This window comes from Enhydra lutris, unplaced genomic scaffold (genome assembly GCF_002288905.1).
Source record: "Enhydra lutris kenyoni isolate GAN:26980312 unplaced genomic scaffold, ASM228890v2 scaffoldscaffold21, whole genome shotgun sequence".
Lineage (NCBI taxonomy): Eukaryota > Metazoa > Chordata > Mammalia > Carnivora > Mustelidae > Enhydra > Enhydra lutris.
In genome coordinates, this window is record NW_019154105.1 from 61,764,454 (window position 1) to 61,778,536 (window position 14,083).

A 14,083-nucleotide genomic window follows, 5' to 3' on the forward strand; every position below is an offset into this window, starting at 1 on the left:
CCCCAAGCTCCAGATGACAAAACAGCCTGGCTGAAACATTAGGAGCTGCCTGGTGAGATGGAAGCAAAGCTAACTAGGGCTTGTTCAAACTCCTGTCCTTTGGAAAGCGAGGTGCTACCTGCATGTTCGTTTACACGGCTATGTTTGCAGACATTTGTTATGTGTAGATAACTAATGCAAAGACAAGTTTACTCTCTTGCCATTCATCTTGGCTTAAGCTCACATTTTTTATGACTTTGCTTGTAAATAAACCCAACCCAGGGTTGTTACCCAAGGAATATGTGTCTATTGTATGACAATCAGATCCTTCAAGTGAGACTATTCAGAGATAATCATTGTCAACATCTTGGTTTGTATGGCTCCAGTTTTTTTCCAGCTCATGAATGTGTGTGTATCTGTGCATGAATATTAAAATCAAGTCACATCTTTTTGATAATTCACCCAAAAACTGAAGGGGAAAAAAAAAAAAAAAAAAGTTACTCTCTGTTGATGCAGTTCAAAGGGCTCTTAGAAGTCATTTAAGCCAATTTTCTTGTTTTATGGATGAAGAATGTGAGGGTGTGGAGAAGTAGTCACTGGTCACACTCACAGAGGTAATAGCAAAAACCAGACGGACACTCAGGACCACTTTCTGGTGCCTGTCCGATCACTTGTCTAACTCCCAACCTGACCGTTTGCACCCCAGGTGGAAAATAGTGCCTCACATGGTCATTTGCATAAAGCAGATATCTAGTTAATAGTGGTCTAGGGAAGTTACATTCCTCATTTAGTCATGTGTTTGGTACAGTGGGAAAAGTAACAAAAGCTAAAGAGACTTGGTGCTCTAGTTATCAACGGCTGTGTAAGAAACTACCCCAAAATGTAGTAGTTTGATGCAACAATCAATAGATAGAGATTTATCTCTCCTAGTCCTGGGGGTGCTTTGGGAACACTTGGGCAAGTCTTGCTTGGGTGTTCCCCTATAGTCAGGCAGTCGCTAGGACAGATGGTGTCTGAAGACTGGCCTGGCTTGTATGTCCAAGAGGCTTCTTTCATTGCACATTTGATGTCTCAGTTTGGATGACTGCAGCACCTGGGGCTGCTTAGGCACCACCGTCTCACTCTCTTCACGTGGGCAGCTTGGACTTCCTTGCAGCATAGCAGACTTAGGGTCATTGGTGGGACTTCTTACAAAGCAGGTGGCTGTCCCAGGAGTGAATGTCCAAAAGACCATAGCCAAAGTTGCAAGGGTTCTGTATCAAATGATTGCCATATCCTATTGTTTCAATAGGGCCAGCCCAGATTCAGTATGGGAAAGGACTACATAAGGAGCTAAATAATAGGGGGTGTGGTTCTAGGGGGGCCCTCTTTAGACACTAGTTGCCATACTTGGCTGTTCCTTGACAATCAGATAGACAGAACACCTACCTAATGGATCTTTGGTCATTCTTAAAAGGGAGATTAATATAGGTATAAGCTTTCATGAACCTCAAAGTCCATTATACTAATGTAAGGTGTCATTATCCTAAGTCCTTGGGCCTGCTATGTAATTTTAACTATTCTGACCTAAGGCATTTGACTATTTTCAGCCCAATCTTTTGATCATATGTGATGGAGATTAAGTGATTTTGCATAAGTCACTCATTCCATGAGTAGGACACAGGCATGCACACTGTGTTGCTTTCGCTGTATTTTGATAGAGCCCAACCAAACCATTTGAGAAAAAAGGATCTTCTCAGAACAAACTGGGGACTGAGGTCAGCATGGAAAACTTTGTCTTATGTGGGTGGAAACCCTGGCAGACCTACACACTTCTTAGATAATTTGTGAAACACAAGAGAATGTTGCTGAGACATTTAACACTGTGTGTTAAAAGCTGTACACAGCATTAAAAAAGAATGCATAACAGACTCCATTTCCACTTTCCTTAATTTGGAACTTCTATCTTTAGTAGCAATTTGCATTTTCCACACAATTAAAGACTGTACCTAGTTCTGATTTGCACTTCAAGTATCCAATTCAGCCGTGATTTACATTTTTTCCCTCTATTTATCTGTTTATCTGCTTCCCAGTAAGAATGCTGGGGTTTCTCAATTTTGCCATAATCATTTAAAATGTGAGTAACTCTGGACAAATTTGATTAACCATCTCAGAGGGTCAGTTTTCTCATATATTAAATGGGAATAAGATTTTATTTAAGGAATTGCTTATTTATTATTTATTTATTTATTTATTTATTTATTTATTCCTTAAATGTCTACTCCAGAAACAGAGTAGACTTTTGATACATGCACATTCACGGTTCTTTAAATTCACCCTTTGCAGACCTGTCCAAAGGATCTGTGAATGAAAACTCACTGTTGATAGTAGAATCATCCATCAACTATCACCTTCCATCATGAACATCAAAACCGACACATCCAAAGTCAGTGAGTTTTTCTGTGCCTTTATACATAAACAATCAGGTAAATCCAAGCCATGATAAATAAACACAATGTTTGAGATGATTACCTGGATAGGTCTGTTCATTTTCTTTAAATGTTCTGATAATGAAGAAGAAAAGTTTGAATGGTCTCTTTGTTTCTTTCTTCTCTATACATGACAGATGCAGATTAGAGGTAATTTAAAAATAACATTTCTTCTACTGAATAGTTTGGAAATTTACCCTTCTGGTGGAGAAGGTTCTTAACTGTTTCCCAAAGACACAAAGTGACTACTTTGCAATGAGTTCCCATATCACTCATTTTTGCCCAAATTGCTCTTTAAAATCAGTTTCTCCACTTTCCTGTTGTACAATGTCCTACCTGATTAATACCCCCCCTGCCTTGGTGGGGGTGGGTATGGCAACTTTGGAAAATAAACCTAAAGAGTTCTGGTGTTCAAGGGGTATCCTAGCTGTGTCCATTTATTTGTTAGATTCCGATCTTATTCACAATCACCAAAAGGCAAAGGCAATTCAAGTGTTCGTCGGTAGATAGCTGGATTAAGGAATGTGATCTGACCATACAATGAAACAGTATTCAGCCATGAGAAGGCAGGGAGGAGTGTCTGGGTGGCTCAGTCAGCTAAGTGTCCAGCTCTTGATTTGGCCCAGGTCATGATCTCAGGGTCATGGGAAGGAGTCAAGCCCTAGGTAAGGCTTAGCATTCTCTCCCTCCCCTCTCTCCACCCCTCCTTCCATTTGTGCTCTCTCTCTCTCTCAAATAAATACATAAATAAATAAAAATCTTTAAATAAAAGTTCTGATCTGTGCTAGGACATGGACAGACCTGGAAAACATGCTAATTGACATGAACCAGACAGAATAGGACACATATTGTATGTTTCTAATTATATGGCAGGTCTAGAATGGGCATGTTCTTAGAAACCAAAAGTAAAGCAAAGGCGCTCAGGAGCTGGCAAGGGAGGAAGCAATGAGAGCCATTGCTTAATAAGTGCACAGTTCCTGATCAGGTTATGACAAAATTTTGGAAATGGCAATAGTGACAGATACACATTTTTGAATGCAATTGATGATCCCGAATTGCACACTTATATATATATATGAAAATACTTATGAATATATATATTATATATATATACATGAAATATTAATATATATTTCAAAAAAGGAGAATGAAAATCAAATCTTAGGCTGTATTTAATTGCAAGCAGCTCAACCCTGTCCTTGATTCATTGGCAGTGTATGGAGAAGGACTTCCGCAAAGTGCTAACTCTACGCACCATCATTGCATGACAATTCCAGTTTCCAACTGTTGCATTATTTGACAGTTTATAGATGGGAAATAAACATAATAATGTGAAGCAGACCTAATTACACCCACTTTTCATGTGCCTAACTTGTGGCTTAGCTTCAAACCAAACAAATCATTTATAGTCGTTGTTTAAGCTACTGTACACAGTTTTCAAGTTCTTGCATCCTGAGAAGGACATTATTGTCTATCTAGATAATATTGTTCCCTATATACCTGGGAAGTGTTCAACATCACAACTGCAAGGTATACACATCATCAATCAAATATTTCCACAGTGAAAATTAACCCATGGCCTTGTCAGTTCTGTTTTTTTTTTTTTTAATTTTTTAATTTATTTTCAGCATAACAGTGTTCATTGTTTTTGCACCACACCCAGTGCTCCATGCAATCCGTGCCCTCTCCAATACCCACCACCTGGTTCCCCCAACCTCCCACCCCTCGCCCCTTCAAACCCCTCAGATTGTTTTTCAAAGTCCATAGTCTCTCATTGTTCACCTCCCCTTCCAATTTCCCTCAACTCCCTTTTCCTCTCTAACTCCCCTTGTCCTCCATGCTATTTGTTATGCTCCACAAATAAGTGAAACCATATGATAATTGACTCTCTCTGCTTGACTTATTTCACTCAGCATCATCTCTTCCAGTCCCGTCCATGTTGCTACAAAAGTTGGGTATTCATCCTTTCTGATGGAGGCATAATACTCCATAGTGTATATGGACCACATCTTCCTTATCCCTTCATCCATTGAAGGGCATCTTGGTTCTTTCCACAGTTTGGCAACTGTGGCCATTGCTGCTATAAACACTGGGGTACAGATGGCCCTTCTTTTCACTACATCTGTATCTTTGGGGGTAAATACCCAGTAGTGCAATTGCAGGGTCATAGGGAAGCTCTATTTTTAATTTCTTGAGGAATCACCACACTGTTCTCCAAAGAGGCTGCACCAACTTGCATTCCCACCAACAGTGTAAGAGGGTTCCCCTTTCTCCACATCCCCTCCAACACATGTTGTTTCCTGTCTTGCTAATTTTTGTCATTCTAACTGGTGTAAGGTGGTATCTCAATGTGGTTTTAATTTGAATCTCCCTGATGGCTAGTGATGATGAACATTTTTTCATGGGTCTGATAGCAATTTGTATGTCTTTATTGGAGAAGTGTCTGTTCATATCTTCTGCCCATTTTTTTATTTGATTGTCTGTTTTGTGTGTGTTGAGTTTGAGGAGTTCTTTATAGATTCTGGATATCAACCTTTTGTCGGTACTGTCATTTGCAAATATCTTCTCCCATTCCGTGGGTTGCCTCTTTGTTTTGTTGACTGTTTCCTTTGCTGTGAGGAAGCTTTTGATTTTGATGAAGTCCCAAAAGTTCATTTTTGCTTTTGTTTCCTTTACCTTTGGAGACATATCTTGAAAGAAGTTGCTGTCGCTGATATCGAAGAGGTTACTGCCTATATTCTCCTCTAGGATTCTGATGGATTCCCGTCTCACGTTGAGGTCTTTTATCCACTTTGAGTTTATCTTTGTGTATGGTGTAAGAGAATGGTCGAATTTCATTCTTCTACATATAGCTGTCCAGTTTTCCCAGCACCATTTATTGAAGAGACTGTCTTTTTTCCACTGTATATTTTTTCCTGTTTTGTCAAAGATTATTTGACCATAGAGTTGAGGGTCTATATCTGGCTCTCTACTCTGTTCCACTGGTCTATGTGTCTGTTTTTATGCCAGTACCATGCTGTCTTGGTGATCACAGCTTTGTAGTAAAGCTTGAAATCAGGTAACGTGATGCCGCCAGTTTTATTTTTGTTTTTCAACATTTCCTTAGCGATTCAGGGTCTCTTCTGATTCCATATAAATTTTTAGATTATTTGCTCCAGCTCTTTGAAAAATACTGGTGGAATTTTGATCAGAATGGCATTAAAAGTATAGATTGCTCTAGGCAGTATAGACATTTTAACAATATTTATTCTTCCGATCCAAGAGCATGGAATGGCCTTCCATCTTTTTGTGTCTTCTTCAATTTCTTTCATGAGTGTTCTGCAGTTCCTCGAGTACAGATCCTTTCTGTTTGACAAAAATTCACCATTGTAGATTGAGCCTAGCTGACCAAACTGTTTGAAATAAATGCTAAAACAATGAGATCCTTAGTAATGAAAGACAGATAATGTGCTTAACCTCTATTAAAAGTAACTGAGGGAAAATGAAGAAAAAAATAAAGTAACTGAAAGAACAAATTAACGGTGGAAGGCACATTAAAATACCAGTTTTTTGTTTGTTTGTTTGTTTGTTTGGTTTCATTTTTATCCATCAGTCATGGGCAAAGTGATTGAAGAGGTATCATTATGTCTCATATACCAAATTCCTAGATATTGAGTGTGAAAAGGTTATAGAACTAGAAATAGGATGCCTCTATATTTAACTTCATAGAGAGCTAATTGTGCAAATATGCATAGTCTTATAGAGAGAGAATTTGACACCTTAGAGTTTATAGTGTGATTTCTACAATAGTTCAGTAATTCAAAAGAAGTCCTGGGCATGGGGGCATTTCTCCTAAGAGGGGTTTCTAGGTGTAAAGGGTTCAAGGGATTTGGGGCTGGTCAAGGGAAAAGATTGTTTGCCAAGTGGCACTTGTACAGGGTAGTGTGGGGGGGACTGCATACAGCATAAGCAAGGGGCTCACCATCCAGATGGGGAGGAGGGCCGGGAAACCTTGGGGGAGAGGGGGTCTGAATGGGGCTTAAAAGTCTAGGGGATGTCACTCAATAGCATGGCCAGGAGTCTCTGAGTCCGAGAACTCTGATGGGCAACATGCCTGGGAACTTGTAACTATAAGGCTGTCTCTTATCAAGGGCTAACAGTTGCTCGGTATATTTTCCGGGGTACACAAAGCAGGCAGTGTCCACATGGCTGAAAATCTGCTTGTTTGGGTTATGTTAAAAATAACTGGATGTGTAAAAATTTGAGTTAGGGGCCCGTGGGCTTTTGAGCTAACAGGTCTCAGCCTGCCATGAAGTAAACAATGTAGGTGCCAGAGCACACAGGCCATCTTTGAGTCATTTTTTTTTTTTTTTATTTTTAATAGTGGTAAGGTTCCAGAGTGTCTGTCTTGTGTAGGAATGGGTTTTTCTCCTACAAGTGGGCTTCTGTGAATCCAGAAGATACAGTAAGGCACCTGTACTAATTTCCTATCAACACAAACAGGTTACCATACACTTGACTAATGGTGTAAGACAACACACATTTATTACCTTATGTTTCTGGAACTTCTAAGTCCAAAGTCAGTCTCAGTGAGCTCAAGTCAAAGTGTGGCAAGGGAGTTGTCCCTTCTGGAAATTCTAGGGGACAACCTTTTCTATTGTCCTTTCTAGCTGCTGGAGGCAGTTCTCATTCCTTGGCCAGTTGGGCTCCCATCACCGCTCTTCTTCAGACCCCTGCTTCCCTCTTACAAGGACACTTGTGATTACACTGGGCTCACTCAGATAACCCAAGATGATCTCCCTACCTCAAAATTCTTACCTTGATCACATCAGCCAAGTCCCTGTGCCATCTAAGGTGCCATATTCACAGGTTCTGGAGGATTAAGGTGTGGACATCTTTGGAGCCATTATTCAGCCTCTCACAGGGCTTTAGACACAACTCTGATGTGCCCCAACATGCAGACTCTAGATCTCTGAGGGGGTCTAAGGTTTAGAACACAAGCTAAAAGGAGGCTGAATGGACTCCTTTCAAGGACACCCCATAGCCACACCCAGGGGCCTCTGGAAGGGAAAGCAGCTGTTTTGCAAATGGAGGTGGTGAGAATAGAATTTATGGTTTTAAGGAGTTCTTCCAGCTTGGGACTTTTTTTCAGATTCTCAGCCCTGGGGCCGTTTGAGAAATGGGAGCTGGAAAAGTCAGGCTAGTGTTCGCTCAGTTTCTTTCCTTCCCAGACCATCCTGCCTTGTCTTCCCCTTTTAGTTTGGGTCTCTCTGTCTGTACCCTGAAATCCTACTGTAGGATCTTATTGAAGGACTTCTGGACATTCTTTCAACACATCTCATGAGGCTTCTGATGTGTGCAAAATGGAAACAAATGGCTGAGACAGTCTGACAAGTGGCAGGAGACAGAGATGGAGGAAGACCACAGTTCAACCTGCAAACCCTGCTGGAGTAGGGGACAGAGGACAGGGTCCAAAGGGAGCATGAAGGTCACCTGGACTGGGGAAGGTAGCACAGGATAGGGGATATTTGACCCAAGATTTAACAGATGGTCCTGGGTTTGCCTCCATCCCACCAAGGGCCACAGCCCCCATTTTTCAGTAGATTCCTAAAGGTTGTCTTAAATTCCTTCTGTTCCTGCATCAGTGTTCTAATGATGGCTTATACATACAAGGCACCAGAGAGCTTTTTAAAAAGTTTAACTATGGAGCCACCTGGGTGGGTTAGTTGGTTAAGCATCTGCCTTGGGCTCACATCATGATCCCAGAGTCCTGGAATCAAGCCCTCCACCTGGCTCCCAGGGGCTCATGGAGAGTCTGCTTCTCTCTCTCCTCCCCACTATGCTTCTTCTCACTACGTCTCTCTCTTTCTCTCAAATAAATAAATAAAATATTTTTTTTAAAAAGTTTAACTAAGGAGATTTTACTTCCAATAGATTCTGAGTCACAGGGATAGGCCTGGGCTTTGGGAATCTGATTTTTTTTTTTTTTTAAGAACCACAGGTTTTTTTCTGAAACATGTCAAAAGATTCAATGTCATTCTGTGATTTGGATCTGAGGAGTGATACTTGAGAGTGCCTTCCTGCTTAATGGAGTTTGAGGCAATGTCCCATGATGGTGGAATCACGGCCTGAGTCAGACTGCTGGGTTCAAATCTCTAGGTTCAAATTCTGTGTTTTCTGTTCATTCTTGAATCCTTGGGCCTACCCCAGTGTCTGGTCTATGCTGTCGCTACTTAATGAATGAATAAATGAATCATCTCTTTCATCTGGCACACAGAAACAGACACCAGAGAGAACAGGAAGGCAAACTCCAAAGATCAGCAAGAGAACTTAAGTGATGAGAAGCATCTCATGTTTCACGCTCATGATACCCTGTGGTGTGTGCTTTGTCCTTGTGGTCAGCTGTGGAAAGTGAGACTCCGAGACAGGGAACGACTTCCCCAAGGACACACAGCCAGACAGAGATAGAGTTGGAATTGTAATCCAGATCTCTGTGACCAACAAGTAGCTCCATGCTTTAGCTACTGCATCTGTTCAGAATGACATAAACTTGGCGTGCCCAAGTGGCTCCATCAATTAAGCATCCAACTTTTGATATCAGCCCAGGTCATGATCTCAGGGTCATGAGATCCAGCTCCAAATCTGACTCTGCCCTGAGCGTGGAGTATGCTTAAGATTTTGTCTCTCACCCTCTTCCTCTGCTCCTTCCAAACCCCACTTAAAAAAAAAAAAAAAAGGAATGGCACAAATGTACTCATTAGTGAGGGGAAGTAATAGTGAAGGATTGACAAAGACACACACAAAATCTCTACAATATGGGCACCACCACACACTCCATGGTAAATTGATAAATGCCGGGATTTCTAAACAGCTAGGGTTTAGATATCTGAAGAGATAAATCACCTCGGGGTTTATGGAAGGAGAAAAAAGATGGGAAGACGGGAGAGAAGTGGTAGAGGACGTGAAAGAGAAAGGACAGGAGGGAAGGAGAAAGAGAAAAGAAAGTAACGAAGTAGTGCATTTAATTGACTTTGTTCACTTCAGTATTTCATCCTCTGCCAGCAGTTACGCACTTGGAGTTGTTTACTATCCTGGAGGATTTCTCAATAGTTCCCTGTGAAGGATTCCTCTGTGCTCCTCAGTAGAGAGCCAAGACTCCTCTCAGTTGGGAGGCTCCCTCCCTTTCCCCTTGGTCCCCTTGAGCCCTTTCCAAGAACCCTGCTTCTCTGGCCCTTGGCCAGGGGCTCTGACAAGCTCTGTTCTCTCGGCACTGTGGCTGCAATCTCTGTTGCAAATCTGGGAAAGATACTCATTGGAGCTGGTGTTTCTCTAGACAACACGGGGCTGTGCAGAGTGAGGCACCAATTTTTAGCTCATCTATTCACTGGCTTTGTGATTTGAGACAAATACCTCCACCTCTCCAAGGTTCAGATATCCTTCCCTGGAAAAGGTCATAGAATTAGATGTCTTGAAGGTCCTGGCAAGTTCTACAATATCGTAACCAACCGTAGGTGAAATAAGGAGGGGAGTTTTGTCTGTTCCTCATCCTGTTTTTCTTTCCCTCCCTTCCTTCTTTCTTGTTTCTCTCTTTTTCATTTTTTTTTCATTTTTCGTCATGTGCCAAGATTTTAAGTAACAGGCTGCCTTAGATTTTTTTTTTTTAAATAATCCTGGATGGGAGCCAGAAAAATGATCTCTCAGAAGCTGTGGCCATTTTGTGATGCTCTTGGATGAGGAAACTGGAGGACTCCTTCCCAGTCGCTCCCTCTGTCCTGAGAGCCATTCACACACCTCGCTCCCTCTGTCCCGAGAGCTATTCACACATCTCATTCTCAGAAAGTCACTCCCACCATCCAGGAGGTTTAAGTGGAGGCTCAGCAATGGTTTGGGAGTGCTTGCTATTTTTCATTTCACTGGGGACTTCTGTCAGTTATTTCACAGTGGGAGTGGCTAAGTCAGCACCGTCTGGGTCTCCAGTGGGGCCTTGGCAAGGACTGGCAAGAGGAAATGCATGTAGGATGTGTGCAAACTGCACTGTATCACTGGGGAAAGGGAGCTATTGCTTAAAAGTCTTTTTTTCTAGAGATTTGTATGCAGGAAAGTGTACATGGAGGACAGCAGCTCAACGAACTGGTTTCATGAGAGATTTTGTGGGATTATGGGAGGATCGGAGTTTCTTCAGGGTCCAGTGGAATAGTAACTCCTGGTGCACTGTCCAGCCCCTATCTTCCCTAGCCGTATATACAGTAGGGACAAGTGGCACGAGGACAATTGTGCTGAAGTCATTGGATGCTCTTTGGATTTCATGTGAGCTAGAAACGAATTTTTGCACACAAAGCCTTTGAGATTCAGGAATGCTGCTATTGTAGAAACCTCAGGTTGTATGATACAGCCTGAGCTTCAGCGGACAGACAACCCACAAGGCAGTGACAGCGGGTGATATGCATGTGATATGCTCCTGCCGGGGGTAGAAGAGAGAGTTGGAAGTCATTGACGAGAGGAACCGAGAACCTGCAATCACACTAGGGTTTCAATGTCACTATTGCTTTGGACCAAATGGAAATGTGAGCTTGCTTGGACACAGAATTGACGTCTTTGGTGTGTTCTGTTTCTGTGAACCTTGACAATGACTGTTTGGAGGAGAAGAAGTTGAAGCTGGGGTTTGAGTCCAGGACCATCTCCTGCTACAACAGATTATCCTTGTCACACAACACTGAATCTGTCCTCAGTTTCTCTCTGTTCTGCTCCTTGTGCCTGCACGTGCATCATTTTCATATATGCATCTAATAGATGCATAATCATAGCGTATTACATATTTTACTACCACTGTACTAGAGACAATGGACCTTTCCTGCCAAAGACCCTGGCATATTCATGGCATCCGAAGTACCAATTAATATTTGGAGTATCTCAAGCTTGGGTTCCCTTCTTTTGGAAAATGCTTGGAGTTTGAAAACCCTGAGCTCTTGTTCCGAAGCCATAGAGCTGGTGGGATTGAGAGGGTTTCAAATGTGGAGAAATTTGTTTTTCCTTGGCAATCTTATCATTCAAACAACCTCCAGTTTTTAAATACCGCACTTCTGTGATGTACTCTAGACTGTCATTAATAAACATGAATGGGTTTTTTTAAAGACTTTTTTTTTTTTTTTTTTGAGAGAGAGAGCACGATGGGGAGGGGCAGAGGGAAAGATTCTTCAAGTCGACTCCCTGATGAGCCTGGAGCCCTACCCAGGGCTGTGTCCCAGAACTCATGAGAATATGACCTGAGCAGATTCCAAGAGCAGGACGCTCCCCCGATTGAGCTAACCAGGGGCCCCCATGAATGGGTTTTTGATATTTAATAAATGGCAGCGAATAAGGGATGGGAGCAGGAATGCAGAAAGCAGGTGGACGTGTCCGGAGTTCCACTTCTGTGGCTGGCTGCCATTTGCATGGCATTCAGCTTATCTACATTGGCTGTGATCTTCACAGGGCAACCACGCCCCTTACCGGCTGATCATTGATGGAAGGGCTGTTTGCTCTTTGTTTTTTGGTTTTTGAAAGTAGCATTGAAGGCATTTTGCAAGCTTGGCCTGACTTTACCTGCCTGTCCCCTTTCTCTACTCCACTATGTACTCAGCCATATTTCAAGTCACGAGAATGTCAGGCACACTAGCCAGGAATCCCAAACAGACCGTAAGTTTTCACATCTCTATGCCTTCTTTGCTCAAAGCATTTTCCTCTTCTTGCTATAGTGGCCCATGAGACTTTCAGAGCCCAGCTGAGACACACCTTTTGGATTTAACTTCATAGGTAGAGGGACAACACCTTCACGATATGTCCAAAGCGGTTTTTAAGTGTGGGCCTGTGGAGTAGACTTAAATTCCATTCTGTGTCATGGTCACTTCTGGCCAGAGTCCCCAGCCAGACAAAGTCCAGCACTCTGCCCATGTCTCTCTTTTACTTCACACAGCACTGGTCTCATAGCAGAGAATCAACAAATATTTACTGAATAGCTAATAGAGAGTGTTGGTGTTCCTCCACTTGCCTACATGTAATAGTTCTTTCTCCACACTAGAAGAGGACTTGCTTCTGAATCTAGTGGTACAATGGCAGGCAGAGGGAGCTGTCTGCCCCAGGTGCTGACATTGAGGAGCACAATGTCTGCAGAGTTTAAAAACAATAGTGAAAGAGCCCAGATGTGTGGATAAAGAAGATGTGGTGCATATGTGTGTACACACATACACACATATGTATGTACACACACACACACACACACACACACACACACACACACACACACACATATGGTGGAATATTATGCAGACATCAAAAAGGATGAAATTTTACCATTTGCAATGATGTGGATTGAACTGGTGGTTATTACGCTAAGTGAAATAAGTTAATTATAGAAAGATAATTATATGATTTCACTCATATGTGGAATTTAAGAAACAAAACAGAAGAGCACAGAGGAAGGGAAGGAATAATAAAACAAGACATAATCAGAGAGGGAGAAAAACCACAAGAGAATCTTAAATCTAGGGAACAACTGAAGGTTGCAGGAAGGGAGACAGGTGGGGGGATGGTGTAACTGAGTGATGGGCATTAAGGATGGCACGTGATATAATGAGCACTGGGTGTTATATGCAACTGATAAATCAATGAACTCTACCTCTGAAACTAATAGTACACTACATGTTAATTAATTGAATTTAAATTAGAAAAATAATGAAAGCAAGTAAAAATGGGTCTGCTTTTTATCACTGGCATACACAGGTAATGCTACCCCTGCCAGCGATAACATATTCCTTCATATAGACCAGTCTTACCCCTCCCCCATTCTATAGGCCACTGTCTGGATTACTCATGAATTTTTCCTCTCGCAGAGTGCTTCAGTCCTGCATCCTGTTTCTGCAGGGCTTTCTCCTTCAGTTCATCCATCAATTCATAATTTATTCACTTGACAAATATTTATACAGTTGCTAATACATGGGAGGTGTTGGCACACAGTGATGAACAGCAAAGAGGCATTCCAGATCTCTTGGGGCTTGTTCTAGTTGGGGGCCCAGAAAAGAAAGTGAGCATGCATGCTCACACATTTGAGGGGTGACCACTGCTTCAAGGACAACATCCTAGGACAATGTCATCACAGTGCAGGAGAGGGGCCTTTACATAGGGTTATCAGTGCCAGTGACAGCATCAGGGGCAGAGTAAGATGTGGGGCTGAGGTCTGAGTGCAAAGAAGGAGCCAGAGACTGGAGTGCAAAGTTCTGAGGTGAGAAAAGGTGCTGTAGGATAAGACCCACAGGAAGCATCTGGAAGAGGCTGTGGACTTGCTCTGTCTGCTAAACCCCACACCCAGGCCCTTCTCTTCAGCTCAGCTGTGCTCTGCACACACTTCTGATCTTTCATCTGGGTGCAGAGCAAAGACTGGCAAAGACTGGCAATGAAATCAACTGTGTTCTGTCCCAGTGCTGTTTCTCCGCAGCTCGTTCTTATAGGTGGTAGAACTGGGAGAACCAGGCATAGGAGCACTTACAGAGGGTTTAATGTCTTCCCTCTCAAGCATCATCACTTGTTCTTCATCATAAGACCCAGATGAACAAAGGATGTGGGTCGAATAGCTCCCCATCACATCTAGAACTCTGGCTCATAGATTTTGACTCCATTCAGAT